This window comes from Triticum dicoccoides, chromosome 3B (genome assembly GCF_002162155.2).
Source record: "Triticum dicoccoides isolate Atlit2015 ecotype Zavitan chromosome 3B, WEW_v2.0, whole genome shotgun sequence".
In the NCBI taxonomy this organism is placed as follows: domain Eukaryota; kingdom Viridiplantae; phylum Streptophyta; class Magnoliopsida; order Poales; family Poaceae; genus Triticum; species Triticum dicoccoides.
In genome coordinates, this window is record NC_041385.1 from 584,100,600 (window position 1) to 584,113,501 (window position 12,902).

The window sequence follows — 12,902 nt, forward strand, 5'->3', positions numbered from 1 at the left end:
CCTCCCAGGCGGCCAAACGGTCGGATACTGAAAGTGGGCGTTCTGGGTTGTGGAACTGCGACCAAAAAAGCTCTTCCAATCCATGGTCACCTCGACCCCGGAAGTGTTCGGTCGCGTCTACCGCACTAGCTGCCAAATCCAGATAAGTGTTTTTCACACTCCACTGCCGGTCTAACGGAGCATACTTGGGGTCTCCGAACTTCATCCGCAGCATATAGGGCTTTCCAGCCGTGATATCTCCGGCATGACATAGATCCTCCTTCATAGCTCTCATTGCAGAGCGAGTATCCTTGGCCTCGGCAGTGATCTTTTCAAGATCCTTCTGAGCCGCCTTATCTCCTTGTTCAAGTAATTTACAGCGGTCGGCAGCATCCTTCAATTTTATAGCCATCTCGGCTATTACTTTCTTGCTCTGGTAGTGAGAAGCTTGTTCGGCTCTTAGCTCTTCAGCCGCCTTAACGACAGCCGCATCACTTTCCCTTGCTTGCTCCTTGGCTCGGGCAAGTTCCGCCCGAAGGTTCTCCACGGCAGCAGCACCATCTACATTAAGCACATATCTTATAAGGCACGAGCACCAAACTCCTCTTATCAGATGTCTTTGGAACATACCTTGTGCCTCATCTAGCCGCTTATTTACAAGCGCGATGTCGGCATCCGCCATGTCAAGTTGCCGCTTTAGCTCGGCAGATTCATCAGTCCGGCTAGCCACCGAACGCCTCGCCACCTTCATAAAATAGGTGACATATTATACTTGGGGTTATGATCCTCTATGCGCCGTCACTTTTGACGACACACAGAGTCTCAGGGGCTACTATTTATACAGGGCGCATTTTATATGCGGCTCTACCAAAAGGTACACCTTTTTACGTACCTCAAAGCCTGTCAGTAAACTCCTGGCGGCCTCGTACAGTCCGCTTTCCGCGGATGAAATCCTTCCAATCGCCATGTTCATCAACATACGGTGTTCTTCTAAGATGGATGCTCGCCCGAGCAGATCCTTCAGCCCCTCCGACCGCGCACCAGAGGGTGTCGGACTAGCCTGACGACCTTTTTCAGGGTCCGGACTTGGAAAAACCCTCCGAGACGACACCTCGGGGTCGCCTGCCTCGTGAGACGGTGCAACAAGGGGAGGCATTTCGCTCTCCATCATCTCCGGACGAAGATCCCCTGAAGATGAGCTCTGCTGAGAAGGGTTGAGATCCGAACTGCAAGGTAATATTTCGGTTATCTTCCTCAGAAATAAAACAGGAATGTCACTCATTTTGGAACCCCTCTCTTTACTTACGGCTCGGAGGAGAGCCGATCCCCTTGAGGGCGCAATGCGGCCGGGGCATTCTCCGGCGCCGGACCCTCTGGCAAAGATTTCTTCCCCCGTTTTGAGGCCATCCCCTCCGGGTCTTCAAAGGCAGTCCTTTTCTTTCCCTGGTCGGGGGAATTTTCGATTCCTCCCTTCCTAATAGCCTCCTTCGCGGAGGCAGTAGCTCCTTGGTTCCTCCTTCGCCTTCTACCAAAAGCACGACCTCCAGCATCCTGGTTAACACGGGATCCGGCGCGGTCTCAGGTAGGGGGGCTGGACACGTGATAAGCTTTGCCTTCGCTATCCACTCCTGTTCAAATGATAGCTCTGTTAAGGGTAATTTTATGATGAAAATACGGATGGCGTGTCCAAATACGGGGCTACTTACTTGAGCATCCGGGCGATTGCAGCTCAAACCTGCGTCCTCGAACAAGTCCGGACACCTTGCTTGTGATCCGAAGAACAATTTGTACATCTCCACGGGCGCCGTGCCCATAAAGTGTTGGAGGACTCGCGGACCCTTCGTATTAAATTCCCACAGGCGGAGAGGGCGACGTTTGCAGGGCAGCGTGCGGCGAATCAGCATAACTTGCGCCACTACAGTCAAGTTGATATCTCTTTCTAGGAGATCTCGAATGCGGTCCTGCAGCAAGGGCACGTCTTTGGACGCCCCCCAGATAAGCCCTTCATTGACCCATGACGCTAGCCGTGGTGGGGGACCCGAGCGAAAAGCGGGTGGTGCCACCCATGTGGTGCCCCTGGGGGCTGTGATGTAAAAGCAGTCCCGTTGCCATAAGCCGAACTCCTCTTGGAAAGAGCCCTCGGGCCATGGAGCGTCGGCCATCTTGCTTATGATAGCTCGTCCGCACTCAGCGTGCTGCCCCTCGATCATCTTCGGTTCCACCTTGAAGGTTCTCAGCCACAATCCGAAGTGAGGAGTAATATGGAGGAAGGCCTCACACATGACAATGAACGATGAGATTTGGAGGATGGACTCCGGAGCTAGGTCATGAAATTCTAGCCCGTAATAAAACATAAGTCCCCTCATGAAGGGATCAATCGGGAAGCCTAGCCCCCAAAGGAAGTGAGATGTGAACACCACGCTCTCACCGGGCTGGGGAGTGGGAATGACCTGCCCTTGAGCAAGCAGCCTATGTGAGATTTCGCCGGTCAGATACCTGGCATCTCTCAGCTTTCGCACGTCTTCTTCCATAACGGAGGAAGGCATCCACCGGCCTTTAAGGTCGGAGCCGGACATCATCGAAGGTCCGAAGCGCCTAAAGCTGGAGCTCTGGATGTTGGAACTCAAGGCGAGGGGCGGATTCTATTGAGTTAAAAGGAGTCAAGCCTTGGTCTCTTTATAAAGAGTTTGAATACCAAGAGCCCTCCCCGTAACCGTTTGGGACTCGCTTTCAATTAGGGAGTCATACCAAAGGCATGGTTGGGTTACCCATGCTCGTATTGATGAGAATCCCGGAATAAGGGGACACAATCTCTGCTTTGACAAGACGTGCCAGGGAAACCACCTCGCTAAACGCGCTGAGGTGGAGCAGTAAAATGATTCGAATAGAGGCTTGGCCGTGGCATGATGTCATGCTGCAGAATACGTTAGCAGATTAGATTTATGCAGATATTATTCTCTCTACGGTGGCATGTGGAACTTATTTTGCAGAGTCAGACACTATCCTTGTGTTCAACATCTTCTATGGAGTATTCGGAGGAGGAACCCGCCTTGCAATGCCGAAGACAATTTGCGTGCTGGACTCGTCGTCATTGAAGCCTGGTTCAGGGGCTACTGAGGGAGTCCTGGATTAGGGGGTGTCCGGATGGCCGGACTATGACCCTTGGCCAGACTCCCGGACTATGAAGATACAAGATTGAAGACTTCGTCCCGTGTCCGGATAGGACTTTCCTTGGCGTGGAAGGCAAGCTTGGCGATATGATATGAAGATCTCCTCCCATTGTAACCGACTCTGTGTAACCCTGGCCCTCTCCGGTGTCTATATAAACCGGAGAGATTTAGTCTGTAGGACGAACAACAATCATACCATAGGCTAGCTTTTAGGGTTTAGCCTCTCTGATCTCGTGGTAGATCAACTCTTGTACTACCCATATCATCAATATTAATCAAGCAGGAGTAGGGTTTTACCTCCATCGAGAGGGCCCGAACCGGGGTAAAAACATCGTGTCCCTTGTCTCCTGTTACCATCCGCCTAGACGCACAGTTCGGGACCCCCTACCCGAGATCCGCCGGTTTTAACACCGACACTAACCCTAAATTTTTTCATCGAATCTAATCTAATGGAACTTTTCTATGGATAGAATGATCTCATACGTGGTAAGAATCTAGGCATTATCCTTGTGCATAGAATCGGAAGGGGATAGCACAAAGAGATCAAATCATACCCTAACTCGGTGACGATTCTCTATGGCTACAACAGCGGTGGAGATTCCCATTGATAGCGACGGAGACCTGCGGCGAAGTCGCACAGGCGAAGACGGCGATGATCCGGAGACCAAGGGGGCGGCAGCAATGGGACGCAGGCACGAGTGGTTTGAAGTGATTTTCAACTGTACGTGTCCGCTGAATATATACCCATGTGTTGTCGGTGGCACCAAATGGAATGTTTCGGTGGCGCCGAGATGCAAAACTGTGTGCAGTTATTGCAACTCGATGGGACCGAGTCATTCTAATTGGTATCACTGAGATGAAAACCTAGATCAGTCTAGTGCTTTCGGTGGGATCGAGTGTGAGTGAGCTGGTCTGACGAAATGCACAAGAAGGTTTTAGAAAGCAGCCCTTGACAGATCGGTGGCTCCGAGTGCTCCTCACCAGGAGGGTCCGAAAAAGACTTGTTCAATTTTTGTGATGTGTCATTAATAGAGTTTGAGACAAGAAGAGCATAGATAGCTAGAGAAGGTTCTTATGCATGCTTGTCCATTCATTTGGCCAATAAAAACCAAGACAATCAAAACAACAAATGGATGTTCCTCGAATGGAGAAATTATCCAACAAACATGCTCACACAATAAGATAGCAAATGAAATATGTGTCAAAGCATGCACAAACAATTCTAGCATCTATCAAGCAATAGGCGATGACTAGGTCATCTATATATGAGTATATTGACTTAGGAGTCAAATCAAAACATTTGATCATAGGTCATACTCATCGTTTAAGCACAAGTGGGGTTGCCACTTTTACAAAAAAACATCAATGTGTTCACACCATTAGAGTTGATTTAGCTCAATTCTTAGAGCAAAGCTCCCCCTAGATGTGATATCCCCCCCTAAGATGTATGAACTAACCTTGGGTTTTGTCAATGATGACTTCATGTCTAAGATAGTGAAGATGTGGATGCTCAATGTTGATGAAGATATTTTGGAGCAATCCATTGGAGTGTTGCACTTTCAATACCTACACGAGTTAGTCCCACAAGGAACATACAAGGATATCCATAAACATAGAGTGAATTGCACATATGATGATATCCATGAAAGCATTAGGTTTGCTTGTCCCTTGTCTTACCAACAAGAGGGTTTGTGACTCCATGAGCTAGTGCAATATATGAAAGTTGATTGCACAAGTCCTTGCCAAAATGAATATGAGTGAAGTATGTTGGCGGAGTCACCCTCAAGAACACGCTAGTTATTCTTCTTTGGGATCCACATCAACTTGATGGGAATCCTTGGAGTTGTAGTTGAACTTGATAATGTAGAGCTTGACGTAGTCTTGGGAACCCACTTGACCATGGCCTTAGGAGCTTCTTCAAATGAGTAAATCTCTTCTTGAAGCTTGTCCTTGCCTTTTGACTTGTGGTCTTGTGGTGGAAGATCATCTTGAGATTGTGTTCCCTTGAAAGAAGTGGGGTCATACTTATCTTGTTGAGGAACAAACTTCGTGTTGGGGTATTGATCTTCTTCCCACTCAACTCCATTGGCATTAACCTTTCGTTCAAAACCAACACCTTGATTCTTTCGGTGCCCTCCTTGCTTGCGTACAATTTCCTCAAATTGCTTACTCCTAGCAAGGCTCTTGTAAACACCTTTCTCTATAGTTCCCTTCGATCAGCTATTTTCTTGCTCAAGTGTAACTTGGCTAAGAGAATCGTTAGTGGAATCAAGAGAACTACTAGAAGCAACAATATTGGATTTAGCATGGTTATTGTTACTACTAGAGGAAGAATATTTCTTGCTCTTGTTGCTAGATTTTACTTGTGGCATATAACTAGACAAGAGGAGACGTTTGGCAATGTAAGAAGAACTCTTCTTTCGAAGATCATCATTGATAGCTTTTAGGAACTCATGCTCTTGCTCTAAATTTAGTTTCTCGAAGTGTAGCTTCTCATGAGTCCTTAGGAGCTCTCTATGATCCTCTTGAGTTGTTTCATGAGCTAACTTAAGAGTGTTTAGTTCTTTAGTTAGACGCTCAATCTCCTTCTTATCATTCCCATTCGTTTCATCTTGATTAGCATGATTACTAGCAAGTTCATCATAGTTTTCATCACTAGCTAGTTTTGTCAACAAGTAAATCATCATCACCTAGCAAATCATCTTCATTGCTATTGAAATAAAAATACTTAGGGTGTGATATCTTGGGGCCTTTAGCCATGAAGCGTCTTCCAATTCCTTCATTTGGTGAATCAAATATGTCGTAGGAGTTGGATGACACAAGTGCAAGGCCGGCAACACCTTCATCTTGAATATAGTCGGAGTCGGAGTGATAGCTTCTCTTGGAGTAGTTGTCGGAGTCGGAACCGGATATCCATTCACTAACATGAGCTTGATGTCTTCGTCTTGTGTGGCTCTTTGATGACTTGTCCTTCTTTTCCGAATCCTTGCTTCTACAAGAGGGTCTTCGTTCATAATGATCATCTCTACTCCTTCTCTCTCTTGGAGGTGATTCATCTCTTCTACTCCCCCTTTTTGGTGAGTCTTCTCTTTTCTTGTAGGGAGTCGTACACTCATTGGACTGGTGTTTGGGTCTTCCACGATTGTAGCAATTACGATCATGACTAGAAGATATTTTGTCATTGTAGGACCTTGACTTGGAGCTTCTCTCTTTGCTTCTATTCTTGTAGAACTTGTTGAAGTTCTTCGCCATTAAGCTCAATTCTTCATTGGAGACTAACTTGTCACTTGATGTTGTAGAAGCATCACTTGAAGCTTTGTAAGCACCACTTGACTTGTTGTGGAGCTCATCCTTATCCTTGAGTGACATCTCATGAGAAACAATTCTACCAATGACTTCTATAGGGTTGAGATCTTTGTAATTGGGCATCATTTGGATCAAAGTGCACACGGCATCATATTTTCCATCCAAGGCTCTAAGGATCTCCTTGATGATGAATTTGTCGGTCATTTCTTCACTTCCTAAGCTGGCAATCTCATTTGTGATGGGAGCAAGCCTAGAGTACATTTTGGCGACTCCTTCACCATCCTTCATCTTGAACTTGTCAAGTTGACTTTGAAGCACATCCAACTTGGATTCCTTGACGGAATCGGTACCTTCATGCATGTCAACCAAAGTATCCCAAACGTCCTTTGCATTCTCAAGGCGGCTGATTTTGTTGAATTCTTCAAGGAATAATCCATTGAAGATAATATCACAAGCTTGAGCATTGTATTGCAACATCTTCAATTCATCTGTGGTGGCTTCACGATCCGATTCTTTTCCATCTTCAATGTATTCACCTTGCAAGCCAATGCGAACAACAGCCCAAACGGCAGGGTTGTGACCAAGAATATGCAATTTCATCTTATTCTTCCAACTAAAAAAATTGGTACCATCAAAGTAAGGACCACCACAGTGATAATTTCCCTCGCTAGATGCCATACTCTCCTAGGTTGTGGAAACAAGGCTATGATCACCAAAGCTGTCGAAATCAAGGCTAATTGAGACCAAAGCTCTGATACCACTTGTAGGATCAAAAGTATGTCTAGAGGGGGGTGATTAGACTATTTGACCAAATAAAAATCTATCATTTTCCCAATTTTAGTTATGGCCAGATTTTAGCAATTCGCACAAGTCAAGCAATCAACCTACACATGCAATTCTAAGAATATAGCAGTGGAAAGTAAAACATTGCATATGAAGGTAAAGGAAAGGGTTTGGAGAAGGCAAACGCAATGTAGACACATAGATTTTTGACGTGGTTCCTATAGGTGGTGGTATCGTACGTCCACGTTGATGGAGACTTCAACCCACGAAGGATAATGGTTGCGCAAGTCCACGGAGGGCTCCACCCATGAAGGGTCCATGAAGAAGCAACCTTGTCTATCCCACCATGGACATTGCCCACGAAGGAGTTTCCTCACTCGGGTAGATCTTCATGAAGTAGGCGATCTCCTTGCCCTTACAAACTTCTTGGTTCAACTCCATAACATGTCGGAGGCTCCCAAGCAACACCTAACCAATCTTGGAGACACCACTCTCCAAAAGGTAATAGACGATGTGTTGATGATGAACCCATTGCTCTTGTGATTCAAATGATAGTCTCCCCAACACTCAACTCTCTCTCTCAAATTTGGCTATGGTGTAAAGATGATTTGATTGGAAAACAACTTGGGGAAGGCTAGAAATCAAGATTCTTGTGGTAGGATTGGGATGTCTTGATCTCAACACATGAGTAGGTGGTTCTCTCTCAGAAAATGTATAGTGGAAGTGTAGGCACGTTCTGATGGCTCTCTCACAAATGGAGAAGGGGTGGAGGGGTATATATTGCCTCCACACAAAATCCAACTGTTACACACATTTGACTCATCTCGATGGGACCGAATGGTTAAACTTGGTGGCATCAATTTGTTCAAAAATGTAAACGTTAGGAATCTCGGTGGGACCGACTGGTACAACTCGGTGGGACCGATGTGCAAGGGCTTAGGGAAAACATCATCTCGTTGGCACCGATTGCATCAAATCGGTGTGACTGAAGTGAGGCAATAGGGCAACAACGAGTTGGTCAAGCCAACTCGGTGAGACCAAGATAAATGCAACAAGTCACAGAGTGTTGGCAAGGCCATCTCGGTGAAATCGAGATCCATATCGATGAGACCGAATTGCTAGGGTTTCTGGGAGTGGCTATGTCATATGAACTCGGTGGCTACGGATAGAAAGAATCGGTGGGCCCGAGTTGGAGTTTAGGTTTGGGACATATTTGGATGGAGAAAGTGGATGAGGGTTTTGGAGCAATATCACTAAGCATTTGAGCAAGCAAGTCATTAAGCAACACATCATCCCCTTTTAGTAGTATTGGCTTTCCTATGGACTCAATGTGATCTTGGATCACTAAAATAAAGATGAAGAGTCTTGAGCTTTTGCCAATATTTGTCCTTAGCATTTTGGGGGGTCCACATCTCTAGTCCATGCCATGCCATTCATTGAACTTCCTAAAATATTTATCTTGAATGGATATTAGTTCAATGAACTATATGTTGTTATGAATTACCAAAACTACCTGGGGATTAGTTGCACTTTCAGTAGCTTCTCCAAATGCAAGGTGCAGCTGACACGCGGATCAATCCTTGACATAGCCTCGTGTATGTAGCCTTAGTAGAGTATGTGCCCTCCTCTCCTATGTAAGCCTAGGTAAATTTGTCGACAATAAGGGGGGCGCATTGTACCATGGCAATGGCATGCCGGAGGTGCAACATTTGCATCTGAGCTATGAAAAAGATGTCTCCATGAATGTCTTGTGCCCAACGCTCGCCCATAACCCCCTGCTCAACCGTTCTATGATTGATCACTCGGGTCTCCACCAAAGCATGGATGATCGGGGCTACGTGGATCCAAATTTGGCCATGACATCCCCTGGGCTGATGGTCCTGGGCTGGGCTCTCTCCGAGGAGGTGGCAATCTGCGGTGTTGTGGCGGGTGGACTAGCCGTTCACGGGCTGGAGGTGTTTGACCAATTGCCTACAAGCTAAAAAAGTCCTTGCTTGGTTTTTTATTGTGTACAAATGTGAGTAGCTTGTGATGGAGATTTTGGTATTGTATATGAGTACAATTGATCCATTCTCTCCATTGAGTGATTCCTCATCGGGACGAGGAATTTGACTTGACCGAAGAGGATGACATCGTGTTGATCTTGATGATGCGCGTCAACAAGAGGCCTAAGTATGGTGTTATGTTTTCGACCGTGAATTCTTGCAGAGGGACCAATAAGAGGCTCACAATCAATTGATGCGCAACTACTTTTGTCTAAATTTAGTGTATCTAGAGCGATACTTTCATGACACTGGTTTAGAATGTATATGGAATTATGCCTTCACATTTTGCCAAATGCGTGAAGGGACATGACCGTTCCTTCGAGCATAGAAAAATGTGCCCTGCGGATGATGCTGGAGATGTGGTGCCCTATTTTAGGGCAGCTGTTGGAGATGCAAAAAATTTGATGCCCAAAAACTCACTTTTTGTTGGTCTAAATGTTACTTCAAGCACCTTTATGTGTCCTAAAATAGAGTTGCCATTATTGATGCTCCGAGCGTCTCCATGACATTTGTATGCTATGGATTCATTCATGATGGGTGGAATAGGGGGAACCCCTTTCTTAGAAAAAAATAAACCTCAAAGTATACCGGCTAAGGTAAGTGAAGCACGCCGATGGGTGATCTTGTAGGCCATGACACGCCCTTCGATCCGAGGTCCAAATCCGATGTTGGGTTGCCAGCCAAGCAAATATCTTCAGTTTTAGAGGGGCATAGCTTCTCCAAATGCAAGGTGCAGCCTACGCGTGGATCAATCCTTGACATAGCCTCATGTATGTAGCCTTAGCAGAGTATTACCGTCCTCTCCTGCGTAAGGTCAGGTAAATATGTCAACAACAAGGAGGGCGCGTTGTACCGTGGCAACGGCATGCCGGAGGTGTAGCATTTGCAACTAAGCCATGAAAAACATGTCTCCATGAATATCTTGTGCCCAACGCTTGCCCATAATCGCCTACTCAACTGTTCTATGATTGATCGCTCGGGTGTCCACCAAAGCATGGATGCTCGTGTTGGGGAATGCAGTAATTTCAAAAAAAATCCTACGATCACGCAAGATCTATCTCTAAGTGATGCATAGCAATGAGAGGGGAGAGTGTTGTCTACGTACCCTCGTAGACCGAAAGTGGAAGCGTTATGACAACGCGGTTGATGTAGTCGTACGTCTTCACGATCCGGCCGATCCTAGCACCGAAGGTATGGCACCTCCACGATCTGCACAAGTTCAGCTCGGTGATGTCCCACAAACTCTAGATCCAACTGAGGTCGAGGGAGAGTTTTGTCAGCACGACGGCGTGGTGACGGTGATGATGAAGTTACCTGCGCAGGGCTTCGCCTAAGCACTACGATGATATGACCGAGGTGGAAATCTGTGGAGGGGGGCACCGCACATGGCTAAACAATCAACTTGTGTGTTGTAGGGTGCCCCCTGCCCCCGTATATAAAGGAGCAAGTGGGGAGGCCGGCCGGCCCCTATAGGCGCGCCCCAAGAGGGGAGTCCTACTAGGACTACTAGTCCTAGTAGGATTCCACCAAGTGGGGAAGAGGGGAAGGAAGGAGAGGGAGAGAGGGAAGGAAAGGGGAGCCGGCGCCCTTCCTTGTCCTATTCAGACTCAAGGGGAGGGGGCGCGCGGCCTGCCCTGGCCGCCCCTCTCTCTCTCTCCACTAAGGCCCATCGAGGCCCATTAGTTCCCCTAGGGGTTCCGATAACCCTCTAGCACTCCGGTTTTATCCGAAACTTCTCCGGAACAGTTCTGGTGTCCAAATATAGTCGTCCAATATATCAATCTTTATGTCTCGACCATTTTGAGACTCCTCATCATGTCCGTGATCATATCCGGGACTCTGCACAACCTTCGGTACATCATATCACATAAACTCATAATACCAATCACCATCGAACGTTAAGCGTGCGGACCCTACGGGTTCAAGAACTATGTACACATGACCGAGACATGTCTCCGGTCAATAACCAACAGCGGAACCTAGATGCTCATATTGGTTCCTACATATTCTACAAAGATCTTTATCGGTCAAATCGCATAACAACATACGTTGTTCCCTTTGCCATCGGTATGTTACTTGCCCGAGATTCAATCGTCGGTATCATCATACCTAGTTCAATATCGTTACCGGCAGGTCTCTTTACTCATTCCATAATACTTCACCCCGCAACTAACTCATTAGTCACAATGCTTACAAGGCTTATAGTGATGAGTATTACCGAGAGGGCCCAGAGACACCTCTCCGAAACACGGAGTGACAAATCCTAATCTCGATCTATGCCAACCCAACAAACACCTTTGGAGACACCTGTAGTGCACCTTTATAATCACCCTTTTATGTTGTGATGTTTGGTAGCACACAAAGTTTTCCTCCAGTATTCAGGAGTTGCATAATCTCATAGTCTGAGGAACTTGTATAAGTCATGAAGAAAGCAGTAGTAATTAAACTGACACGATCATAATGCTAAGCTAATGGATCGGTCATGACCATGAGATCATTCTCCTAATAATGTGATCCTGTTCATCAAATGACAACACATGTCTATGGTTAGGAAACACTGTTGGGGAACGTTGCAGAAAATTAAAAAATTTCCTACGGTTTCACCAAGATCCATCTATGAGTTCATCTAAGCAACGAGTCAAGGGAGTGAGTTTGCATCTACATACCACTTGTAGATCGCGTACGGAAGCGTTAGATGGAGCGGTGATGATGGAGTCGTACTCGTCGTGATTCAGATCACCGGAGATCCTAGCGCCGAACGGACGGCACCTCCGCGTTCAACACACGTACGGTGCGTGTGACGTCTCTTCCTTCTTGATCCAGCAAGGGGGAAGGAGAGGTTGATGATGATGGCTCCAGCAGCAGCACAACGGCGTGGTGGTGGTGGAACAGCAGCACTCCGGCAGGGCTTCGCCAAGCACGCGACGAAGGAGGAAGAGGTGTAGCAGGGGGGGGGGGCGCCAGGACTTCAGGGTGCGGCTGCCCCTCTCCCCCCTCCCTTTATATAGGCCCCCAGGGGGGGCGCCGGCCCTGGGAGATTCAATCTCCCAAGGGGGCGGCGGCCAAGGGGGGAGGAGTGCCCCCCAAGGCATGTGGTGCGCCCCCCACCCTAGGGTTTCAACCCTAGGCACAGGGGGTGGGCCTAGGGGGGCGCACCAGCCCACTATGGGCTGGCTCCCCTCCCACTTCAGCCCATGGGGCCCTCCGGGATGGGTGGCCCCACCCGGTGGACCCCCGGGACCCTTCCGGTGGTCCCGGTACAATACCGGGTGACCCCGAAACTTTCCCGATGGCCGAAATACCACTTCCTATATATAATTCTTTACCTCCGGACCATTCCGAAACTCCTCGTGACGTCCGGGATCTCATTCGGGACTCCGAACAACATTCGGTATACTGCATACTCATATTCATACAACCCTAGCGTCACCGAACCTTAAGTGTGTAGACCCTACGGGTTCGGGAGACACATAGACATGACCGAGACGGCTCTCGGGCAATAACCAACAGCGGGATCTGGATACCCATGTTGGCTCCCACATGCTCCTCGATGATCTCATCGGATGAACCACGATGTCGAGGATTCGAACAACCCCGTATACAATTCCCTTTGTCATTC